Source organism: Pinus tabuliformis, chromosome 9 (assembly GCF_031772625.1).
Source record: "Pinus tabuliformis cultivar Carrire ecotype Pingquan chromosome 9, CPIR1, whole genome shotgun sequence".
Classification (NCBI taxonomy): Eukaryota; Viridiplantae; Streptophyta; class Pinopsida; order Pinales; family Pinaceae; genus Pinus; species Pinus tabuliformis.
The window spans coordinates 484,320,054-484,332,874 of record NC_142307.1 but is presented as its reverse complement, the minus strand read 5'-3'; the positions used below and the strand labels follow the sequence as shown (position 1 = coordinate 484,332,874).

The 12,821-nt window shown below is 34.8% G+C and overlaps 1 non-coding gene across 1 annotated transcript; it reads left to right on the top strand.

The window, feature by feature from the left end:
• Positions 1-11,438: 11,438 nt before the first annotated feature.
• TRNAL-CAA (transfer RNA leucine (anticodon CAA)) lies at positions 11,439-11,519 on the top strand. The gene has a single exon. It is a non-coding gene; the product is annotated as a tRNA-Leu (tRNA).
• The last annotated feature ends 1,302 nt before the right edge of the window (positions 11,520-12,821 follow it).

Here is a 12,821-nt window from a genome sequence, read left to right as displayed (position 1 = left end):
CGGGTCCTAAGACTTACCCAGCATCTGCAATTGCACGGAAGAGACTATTCATCCCAAAGGGGTTTGTGGAAAATTTTGAGCAAACGTAAGCAACTTCTGGTTTATCTATCCAAGAGGGATAAACTTCGTTACGATGATTTAATTGGTTAATTGGGTATCTGTGGGCTAAAAACCTGTTAATTTCGAAGTTTTCAATTCCAATCCAATTTTTAGAGATCTAGGATCCAGTCGTTCTTTTTTCTTTTTATTTTTCTCATTTAGAAAACGAATCCAAGAGGGGTTACACATGATCATGCTTGCTGAAAGACCCCCTGATGGTAAATATGGGTCCTCATTATCCATCGATACACATTGTTCTTCGACTTATTGCTAGATGGTAAAGATTTTATTGGTTGTGAACCTCTATCAGATTATTAACATAGGGGGGTAGGAAGCAAATTGTTTAGAACCGAACAATATCTCCCCTATGTAACGCAATGGGATTATTACGCTACTATGTTCGCAGAGGCAATAAAGGTAAATGCGCCGAAAAGATTGATCGGGAAATATGTATCCCAAAGGGCTAGCTATAGCAGAGTGATTATGCTAAAGTTGGGTCGTATAGCTTTTTTTTATAGCCTGGTTTTTTTCATGGCGAATATCGATGCTCAAACTTTTTATTCTTATATTTAAAACTCCATTCTCTTCTATTTTTGGAGATAGGGACACGATATATGGTCTATTTCTACTACATGTATGCGAATGATGCATAATCATTATATCACATGAATCATTTACCTATGACTATTAAATCTCCCTATAAAAAACAGATCTCCCATCCTTGATTTCGTGGATGAATACACTTCAGATTCTTTCAAAGTATTGCTTGTAGAGTATGCGTTTATGCCTGATTAATCCACTCGTTGTTGATTGGAAAAACGAACAATTGGTAATTTATAGTATTTATTCTGGAATTTGCATCTTTCGTGGAAATTGTGTTGAGTATTGTTCATCAAATTTTCTTTTTATGATTGAAGAATATGAACTCCCGACCTATGTATGATCGTCATGAATGAAATTATGATTATATTGCTCCGGGACGTTTACCAATATCGGTGATCGAAGATTCGAGAATTAAAACAATTCAAAGTTTAACTTGTCTGTCCGAAGGAACTATGGACGAAAATTCTGACTGATTAAATAATTTCTACCAATTCTTCAGATTCAGTTTGGATTCGATCTGAGAGGACTGGTGGGTCGAGACTATACCTTTTTTCCAGATGGATCATAAATAAGGATCAGGATATTTATAATTTGATTAAGAATGTCACATGTATTATTGATCAGAGTCTATTATCAACCAACAGAATTATAGACCAGTTCGTGTAATTCCCAGATCCATTGAAATACAAATATTTCAATCCGATTAGGTATGTGGATAAGGTCACTTTTTTTTTTTTAGTGAATGCGATCATGAGTCAGAATATTGGAAATTCTCGCGCACATAATTAATCCACCTAGATATCTTTTTCGTCTAATAAGTATGATGAGAAGTATAATTCTATTCTTGATCTTATAATAGAAGATCATTAGATAATGGAAAATAAAAAACTAAATATAACTTTTGTATCTGAGAAGATAAAGGTATAAGAGGTCGATCTATTATGCTCGAGCATACACTTATTCGAGTTTGAGGTGCTTTCTTCATTATCTATTGGTATTACGAGTCGAAACATGGTTAGAGCACTTATGTGTCGCCAATACTGTATACGGTCGATTCAAATTCAGTAGCATATTCGGATTATCTTAAAATATAGCCATCCAAGGGCATCTTATCGATCTTTGTTATAGCTATTGTAGACGCTGAAACAACTATTTTATCAGCTACTGACATCGTATCATATAATCAATTCGTATCGATCAATTTCATTTTTCGAAATGGTGATGAAGTATCGTATCTCTGTATATCTATACCTTATCAAAAAATAAGGTATATCTCAGAAGATATGTCTATTCTATATGACCAGAATCTATCAAAATCTCTATAGTATTACGGTCGATAAAAAACATGATTGATCCATATAAAAATCATTAGGAAAATTACCTGTCATGATTGGACCATATTCGGGGTGATCTAGGGGGATCGAAATGATCCAAAAAATACAGATCGGTTCCAAATATAATGGAGATTACAATTATTGATTCGTTTTATATTCATAATATCTCGTTATTAGCCATCTTTATTGGGCATATATTAGAAGATTTGGCTATATATGATCTTATCAAATTAAAAAAATTTACTAGCTAATGGAGATCCAATGGCACATTCGGTCAAAATTTATGATACATGTATTGGTTGTACCCAATGCAAGCTTGTCCCACAGATGTATTGGAAATGTTACCTTGGGAAGGATGTAAAGCTAAGCATATTGCTTCTGCTCCGAGAACAGAAGACTGCGCAGGTTGTAAGCGGTGTGAATCCGCTTGTCCAACAGATTTCTTGAGTGTACGTGTTTATTTATGGCGTGAGACAATGCGCAGTACGGGTCTAGCTTACTGATCAATATGCACAATAAAAAAGGTTAAATCCATTTCAAATTAATATTTTTTTTTATCCACTGATAAAAGCCCATACTTGAGATCTTGGATCAAGTATGGGTTTTTATCAGTGGAGATGCAAAGTATCTTCTATAATGAGCGAATTACCTTGGCTCGCTCAACTATAATTGCTGGTTTTCCTATATCTGGGGTTCCTTAGTCCCATTAATTCCCACCCATAGAAGGAGGGAATGATCTGATTCGATGGTATACTCTAGGTATTTGTTTACTCTAACTCCTTTTCATTATATATACATTCCGTCCATTACCATTTCCAATTTGATAAATTATTGATCCAATTGAAAGAATAAAGAGTATAACTGGACTTATTGATTTTCATTGGAGAATGGGAATTGACGGATTTTCCATCGGACCTATTTGACAGGATTTGTTACCACTTTGGCCATTTTAATTGCTTGGCCAATTACTCAAAATCCTCGATTGTTGCATTTACTGATGTTAGCAATATACAGTAGCCAATTATCCTCGGTATATTATACCTTTATTTCCTATGTGGGAACTGGAATAAATTTTCGTTCACCCACTTCTATCCGTACGGAGGGAGGGGGGGGGAGACGTTTCTATTTGGCCACAATACACTGCGAGTAATTCTATCTTTCCACTAATCGGAGCTTTAATTATAGGTCTCTAGAGATCTGATAGACCAACATTAGGTTCAGGAATATTGGATAAGAAATAGTATTCTATTTAGGGTTCTTCATCGCTTATACAATGAAATTGCCAATTTTTTCACATACCCAGTTACCCTACATGGGTAAGCGCATTATTATAGTACATGTATGCTTCAGTAGCCGGAGTTCCATTGAAAAAAGGGAATGGGTTAATTCAAACATGGAATTGCTACCTCATACTCATTTTATATTTCTTTTCGCTGTGGTTGGTAATGATAGGAATGGTTCAAATCGTCTATGCAGCTCCAACTTCTATGGTCAACAGAATTGGAAAAGGAGGATAGTCTTCACTATCCCATATGGTTTTGTAATTATCAGTTCCACGGTAGATACAGGTCTCAATGGATTCATTTGAAAATGATCTTTCATGAATCAATTGATGCGACATTTTTCTTCTTAGCGGGAACAAGTGACGATAGGATACGTACTCTTCTTCTTGATGAAAGAAATGGTAGGTCTATACCAACTATGTCCAGTAGTTTTGAAATGGCTTCTCTTGCATTGCCGGAAATCAGTGGTTTTGTGGCAGAATCTATGAGATTCTCTTCCCGATAAAAAAAAATGACTGAATATTCTTCGACCTTTCAAATTGAATCATTGTTATTGCAATAGCGGCAATTGGAACAATATGAACTCCCATCCACTTGTTGTCTATGTTACATTGAATATTCTATATAAGTTGAAAATGTGACGAACTTTCATTTAACAGATTCTGGACCAAGAGATATTTTCATCCTGATATGTCTCTTTCTACTCATAATAGGTAGGTATTGGTGCTTATCCTGCCTGATCCAGTTATCTCTCTATTCAATTTTATTTTTTATCTTTTTAAATTTTAATGGAATGGAGCAAATGAAGGATTCGTCTTTCTTTTATTTGAATCTATTTTATTTGAATCTAATATAGTTCAAGTTATTTCAAGTAGTGATTCCATCATTCTATAATCACTACTTGAAATAACTTGTACCAGTTATTGATGTCACTTATCAATGACATAAAATAACTGGATCGAATCTATCCTTCCTTTTCCTTCCAGGAATTCAGTCCATTTATGGTTCCAACCATCCATAGCTGTGTAACCCTATTCCTAATAGATTTACCCCCAAATAACAGATCCAAACTATAAAAAATCCTAAAGAAGCCATAATTGCCGGTTCCTCACCCTGCCAACCCTTATTCATTCTAGTATGCAGATAGATTGCGAATATGGTCCAAGTAATTAATGCCCAAGTCTCTTTTGGATCCCATCTCCAATAAGATCCCCATGCTTCATTGGCCCATATTGCTCCAGAAAGAGTACCTATGGTTGAAAGAGAAAAACCAAGACCAATCGCACGATAACTCCAATGATATAATTGTTTAATCAATTGACATTTACGATAATTCATTGATGAAAAATAAATAGTGTATCGCAAATCACTTTTTTGCTTTTCATGTGAATAAAAATTTTCATTGGGAAGAATGGCTCGGGAAAATAAATTGTCCATTGCACCAAAAATAACCTGTCTATTTACTCTGGACATAATCACTAGAAGAGCTATGGATGCTAGGGATCCACATAAAATGGTTGCATAGCTGAACAATATCATACTTACATGCATCATTGACCAATGAGATTGTAGTGCGGGTACTAACATTCCGGATCGTTGCATTTCCTCCGGAAGACCTAAAGTAGCAAAACCATGAGTTAACATAGCACTTGGCGCAGTGATTGCACCTGACCACCGATCATCTCGACTCCGTACTTCTAGAAGTATATGGAACACGGATGAACTCTAGGAAAGGAACATGAATGATTCATACAAATTACTCAACGGTAAATTTCCTGAATAAAGCCAACGATTAATTAATAATCCCGTTGTACAAAGAAAAGTAACTATCATGCCCTTTCCTCCCGAACTACTTAGTCCTTCAATTCGATAAACTAAGGTTCTCCAATAAATGAGAGTGACAACCAAAATGAGAGAAAAAGAGATGTGAGCCAATATATGTTCTAAAGTTATGAATATCATAATAAACTCATTTATTCGTTTTATTCCCGAATGAGATGTATGATGGAAAGATAGGATTGATCCATCACAATGAAAATAGATTGAACATATATTGTTACATAGGAAGAAGTGATTGATGAGATCTTCCTGGAAAAATACCGCCACTCGGATTTGAACCGAGATGCTCTCGCACTGCTTCCTAAGAGCAGCGTGTCTATCAATTTCACCATGGTGGCTTCGTAGGGACCATACTAGCTTATTTACACCAGATCGTCAATGTTATGGAACATGTCTAGCAGAGGGAGTGATCTGTGAATATAATATAAGTCCAAATAAGATATAAGTTCGGGCATTAACATTTGAATCAATTTTATGTTGGTTGATAGTTATAACGGAGCATGGTGCAGCTTGGTAGCGCGCCATCTTGGGGTGATGGAGGTTGTGGGTTCAGATCCCATTGTTCCGAAAGAGAATTGGAAATAGTCACATGCATTATCGTACAAAGAATATATGTAAATTTTCGCTTATTTCGCTTACAATGGGAAGAATCGGAACAACTAGATTCCAAACAATAAATGGTTATACCATCACTTTATAATTTTTTTGATTGGATGGTTTGATTATATACATATCTAGAATGAAACTATGTTTCTGATCCATGATCTCCCATATGATTATTATCATGTTAGACTTTCCAATTTTAGGGGAGACATCCAAATATATTTATAGCTCCCAATAATATTACATACAGGCTAATATTACCATATATAAGCTGTTAATGAATGAATTGATCCTATTTTGAGCTACTAAGATGTAGAAGGGGGTTTCATCAATAGGATCAAATTGCACTAGATTAGTCAGCTCTTTTTATGTATCTCTGTCACAATGGTTTGGGCATTACGCATTATAAATGGTAGAGATACGAAGAAAGATGATTACTTTTAGTTCTCCTAAAGGATTGAGCACTTCTTTTTATCCAACCATAAAGGAGGGAAAAAATGGGACCCAATAGGGGGATGAATCATTGGGAGGAGCAGAAACAGAAGAAGAATGAATCAAGATATCTAAAACTATAGTAATTATTCGCCATAAAGAAATAACGCGCATATATTACGAAATGCACGAGCAATTCCATAATGAAATAATATCATCCCCATGCGTGATTCCATAGGTTCTCTTTATTTATAAATAATAATAAATTAATCCTAGTTTTGGATCGGAATGGATGGATTGGGATGTTGATAAGATTATGCTACATTTTCGGTAGCATAATGGTAATGCTAAAGTTCATTCGGGATCCTTAAAAGAAAAAGGATTAACTCTAATCCCTTTCTAGTGGGAAGGCAGAATGGATAGAAAAATGGTTTATAAATTCATCATTTATCCATATTGGCTGAAGGAAAGTACTATAGTGGAACTAATTAATGACCGTGTCCTTTTCGTATGACCACCCTTGGGAGTACCCAAATAAAATGATTTTGTGTCACTGTTCTCCAGGGTCCTAGAGGGTGGTGTCGTATATTCGCTCATGTTGTGCTACGGGTCATCCAAATCAATTGCTATCAATTTTGATTCAGATGATCCAGAGGAATCATCATTGGCTATGCAATAAAAACTTTTCGAATGACCAGTGGAGATAGATTTAGCTAAAGAAAAAGCTTTTATTGCGGCCCGATATGCTTTTCCCTTCCGAACATTTTTACAAATTCTTTTTTTTGATCTAGAAGTACGCTTTTTTGGAACTGCCATAAGGAACAATGGGGTTAATTCATATATTGTGATGTGAAAGACATCTTATGTATTTCATTTATTCATTTCTCTCGTAGATAGATAACTCTGCATATTCTTTATCTAAATATGCTGCAAATTGAATCAATCCATTCTCTCGACAAAAACGTTAAAATAATAATGGAATCTACCAATTTAAATTGAAAGGTCAATTTTCATGATATATTTTCATATATTTTATATGATATATTCATATAACGATCGATCTTCAAATTGATATCTTTCTCATCATTTTCCGAATGAGTTTCACTCGGTCCTTGATTCTTCGAGATAATCTCATCCTTCTTGTTCGTGTTCTTGCCATATCCTGAATTTAAACTAATGGGATCAAAATCCCGATTGTAATATCTTTTCAATTGGAAAGATAGTAAAAGATGCGGAAATCTCAACCAATTTTGAGTGAAAGGCTTTAAATATTCTTCCGGTGTTTCATTTCCAAGTTCCATAAAGTTATGGATAGGAAAGAGTTTAATCGAATAGAAATTTTTTCTATCAATCATACTACTTTGATGATTGAAGTGATATATGAGGATCGATAATGTAAGTACTACTATACCTTTGACCAAAAAATATGGAAGGGCTTACATTAGGTTTAGGGATAATCAGGCTCGAACTGATGACTTCCACCATGTCAAGGTGACACTCTACCGCTGAGTTATATCCCTTCCCTACTCTCATCTGGAAGGAGAACTGACTTATGAATAATAACTTACCAAAGGGTCGAGAGACTCAACACAACTATCCCACTATTTTATCTCGAACAACTTGAAGCCAGACCTTCCTTCTTTTCACACTACTACGAAAAAAAAATTGGAGCCTATTCAGAGTGAATCCTGTCGAAAGTAGTATTTCCTACTGATTTAAATCATAACATATGGTCCCGTAAAATCAGTAATATTTTACCTATCTTGATCAAGCAAGTTTTACATGAACTTGAATCAGCATGTTTGATCCGATCTAGCACTAGTGCGTACGGAAAGAACTCAATATTGTTTGGAAGAACAAGGAGAACAAGATCGAGTCAAGATTATACAGAGATGATACAGATCAAATTGTTCTTCTTGCACCAAGGAGAAGACCCTATGCAACCGTTAACTACTTCATAGAAATAAAGTGAAATCCTACAGGAAAAGAATTTGTAACTAGCACTGCTATCCTCTCGTCTAGCGAGCAAATATTTACCCTCGTCGATGAAAATAGTTCTTGATCTGGATCGATGTAAGAGTACAACTACATTTCCAAAATCCATGTTGTCTATTCGGAACAGGTTGACCCCTTCGCTCTCTCGTGGTACAATCCTCTTCCTGCTGAGCCCTCACTTTTCCACCGGTCCACAGAAACAAGATATAAGACTGATGTCGTTCATCAGTTCATCATATCATATCAAAAATAACTTTCTTTTACGTATAATCTCGTTGGTATCGATTGCTATTCGTGTGGACTTACGCAGTCGATCAGATCATATCTCAGATAGAAATGGATATATATCTCCCTCAACATAGGTCATTGAAATGATCTTGGACAACCCCAACAAAAGCATGAAAGCCAGGATCTTTCATTAAATTGATTCCTGTTCAAATTCAAACAGTGTATAACCACATGGATAAGCTCACATTAACCCGTCAATTTTGAATCCAATTTGTGATTTGGAGGAATGATATATCGAGATATCAAGAAGGAATTAGCATGTAATAATGTCGATTCATACAAAAAGAGTATTTCTTCAGGCACTGTACTTATAGGATGGGAATAGAGAAGGAAGAGGGAATCCCGAAGATTTTGCATAATCTTTTTGACTGAAAAGGACAAATAGGATTCATTAGTGTTTGGTTAGAATACGAAAATGTGTTTGACTTAATTGGTTCCAATTACTCTTTGAGACATAATGTATAAAGGAAGGGAATATTAATATTCTCAAACAACGAGAATAATCCAATTTATCGTACTTCGAAATAAAAAAAAAATTGAACGAGAAGCCGTATGAGGTGCAAATCTTATGTACGGTTTTGTAGAGTGACAGTGAAGAAAACTTATCTGTCAACTTTTCCACTATCACCCCCAAAAAACCAAACTCTGCCTTACGTAAAGTTGCAAGAGTACGATTAACCTCTGGATTTGAAACCACTGCTTATATACCTGGTATTGACCATAATTTACAAGAACATTTTGTAGTATTAGTAAGAGGAGGAAGGGTTAAAGATTTACCCGGTGTGGGATATCACATTGTTCGAGGAACCCTAGATGCTGCCGAAGTAAAAGATCGTCAACAAGGGCGTTCTAGTGCGTTGTATATTCTTACTTATCTAATACTTGTATCATTTCATGATGATGCCATGTGAATTGCTAGGAACATGTTAAGTATATAGCTAACCTAATAACGAATGTTTTGTAAGGGGACTAGAGCAGGCTACCGTGAAAAAAAAACACGATCTTATTTTTCATTGGAACTATTATATGTCCAAGGTTCAATATCGAAATCATTTTCGAAGTTTTCCCTAATTGTTTCAACAGAAAAATTCAAAAATACCTTGACCTTATTAGAACGGGTTCAAGTCAAATAGCAATGATTTGAAACACTTTTTTATACACTATTTTGTAAACCTAAGGACTTGATCATATAGATATGTAAAATACAGGATTTCCAGTCATAGCAAAAGAAAGAAATGGAGCGGATACTCAAATGAGAGTGAGTAAACAAAATTATATGCATAAAGAATATATCTCATCTATGCAGATATAATAATGTGGAAAGTCGTATGTACGGTTTGGAGGGAGATCTTTGATACCTTTAGAGATCCACCCTACAATATGGAGTAAAAAAGAAAAAATAAATGATTTTCAGCCTTTATGAAATAGATTCTTGAACCTTTTTCACACTCATGTCACGGCGAAGTACTGCAGAAAAAAAAAAAAAAAAAAAAAAAAAAAAAAAAAAACTGCAAAATCTGATCCTATTTATCATAATCGATTAGTTAACATGGTGGTTAACCGTATTATTAAAAATGGAAAAAAATCATTGGCTTATCGAATTCTTTATCAAGCCATCAAAAAGATTCAACAAAAGACGGATAAAAATGCACTATCTATTCTACGCCAAGCAATACATAGAGTAACTCCCAATGTAACAGTAAAAGCAAGACGTGTGGGTGGATCAACTTATCGAGTTCCCACTGAGATAATATCAACCCAAGGAAAAGTACTTTCCATTCGTTGGTTATTAGGGACATCTCGAAAACGTCTGGGTCGAAATATGAATTTCAAATTGAGTCACGAATTAATGGATGCTGCTAGAGGGAATGGCAATGCTATACGCAAAAAGGAAGAGGCTCATAGAATGGCAGAAGCCAATAGAGCTTTTGCACATTTTCGTTAACTCATAAACAAGATCGAGATCTACCTATCTATATAGTGGATTTATATATTCTTATAAATTAGAAATTGATTCCCGTTCAGATCGGACAATATGTTTATCGGAACAAAAGAGAAAAAATAAAAAGAAAAAAGCATAAATCATAGATAGATCTAAGTCCTCTTGGGAAGGCTTCCTTAAGGAAAAAGGAGATAGATTATGGAGGAATATTCGATCCTATTCATGAGATTATGTAAATCTGCTAAACTTGGAAGTTAGAAACTTTTTCTACTCTTTCGAAGATTGAAATAAATTACTAATTCATGATATGACATGTACAAAGTGAAAACTTCATTTTCAATTATACCCTGAGATCGTTTGAAAGAGTTTCATTTGCTTTTCTTCCATTCTGGTTTATGGTCTTTCTGGCTATATGGTCTATCCAGGGGAAAGATTTAGCTTCAAGAAATAGTAAATGATCTCATAGATACACAAATGTATAACTCTCCAGGAATTTGGATTGTGCTTATATCCATAACTGTAGGAATTGGGTCCGAACTTTACTTTTTCCAGTCTCTTTTCATCAATGGACCCCTTATGAAGGGAAGAAGTGCGATTAATTTTACAAATTATTACCTCTCTAATAAAATAGATTGAATAGATATCTATCTTTCTTTTTTATAAATGTTTCTATGGACATGTGGAAAAGAGAAAGAAAAGGATTGTTACCCCTACCTCCACTCGGACCAAGACATCACTTTTACCGAAAAAAGTTCAAGTTTTTGAAAATATTTTTTATTTTGTACCATATTCAATTCTTTAGGTTTCTATTGAATTGAAAAAGAAAGGATGTTCATTCAGTCGTCTTGTTTTATAGGAAATCTCCTCTAAATAAAAATAAATAAAAAATATGTTGAACCTATATGACCAATTGTATATCAATACTCGAATACGCTATCTCTAACATATGTTCATTCATAGATCGGGATATTTTTCATATATATATATATATATGAATGGAATAGAATTTCCTTTTGGGATGCCTTGATGGTGAAATGGTAGACACGCGAGACTCAAAATCTCGTGCTTAAGAGCGTGGAGGTTCGAGTCCTCTTCAAGGCATAATATTGCTCATGCTTATTGAATGAGCAATATTATGGCAAATCTCGTAGAGTATCTCAATAGATTGAGATAGATTCTCTGTTGATACGAGGTATTCCGACGATCGATTACCTACAAGTTAACGCTGTTGTAATAGGACAATGGATCACAAGTAGGATCAGATATTCTCTACCTAATGAGGAGTCCATTCCGAATACACCATCGCATTATGAGGTATATTTCATTAAGGACATAGATTGAGAAGATCGATACATAGATTGACTAGATACCACCTCTATTAAGATCTTGCAATATACGGGAGTTACGACCGAACCTCACCAAATATATCCATGTCGGATCCTGTGACTCTATCCTTTCCTCTCTTCAGATAGTGTGGAAAAAAATAATGCTAGAACCGAAATCGAGGAAATAAGGAGTAAGCATAGTCTAGTTAACTTAAAGAGATATTATTAGACTATGCTTACTCTTACATGGTCGAGATCTCAGAGTGGGGAACCTCAAATTAAAGATCTATCAAGTCTTTATAGGATCTTAAATTGGAGCATATGTAGAACCTCTCATTGATTCCCACGACCCTACTGCCTGGTCAATTTTCTTTTACTTCATTCCATATTCTCCCAGCTGATATCAAATCTTAATCCTGTTGTATGAATTGAGTGTTCAATTTCATTGGGAAAAAGCCATTTATTCTCCAACAATGTCTTTGTAATTTGATCCAATAACATTTTGTTAGATAGGAACATATTTGATAAATATTGATAACTCTCGAATAGAGTATTATAAAGAAAAGATTCATTAGATAATAACCTATTGGTTCCGAGCCATCTTTGTCGATGAATTAATGATTGGAAGCGATCAACCCTTTCTCTCGAATTTTCAGTCAACCAACGGTTATATGAATATATAGGAAAATATGGCTGCATACGTCCCAATTGGATACCAATCGCTTGAATGCGTTTGAAATGCTCGATATGTCTATGTCTAAGAGACAATGGTTTCCACCAATTCATGACCAAAACCAAATTGATTGTGGATTTTGAATCATATCTACGAAAAAAACTTTGGATACTATTTTTAGGGAAAAAATCAAGTTGTGCTATTAATCTTCTTACACCATAAGTAATATAAAGCCTTTTCAGCAGTTCTTCATTTGCGAAAAATTCTCGGCGTGAAAACACAGGGCGCTGCTCTTGAAATAGGAAGGAATCCCAAAGAAATCGTCTTCTTATAAAGAACAGTGGTTTCTTAGAGTATCTATATTGCTTTGGATATTGTATAGGAAATAGAGATTTGTCCATCTTC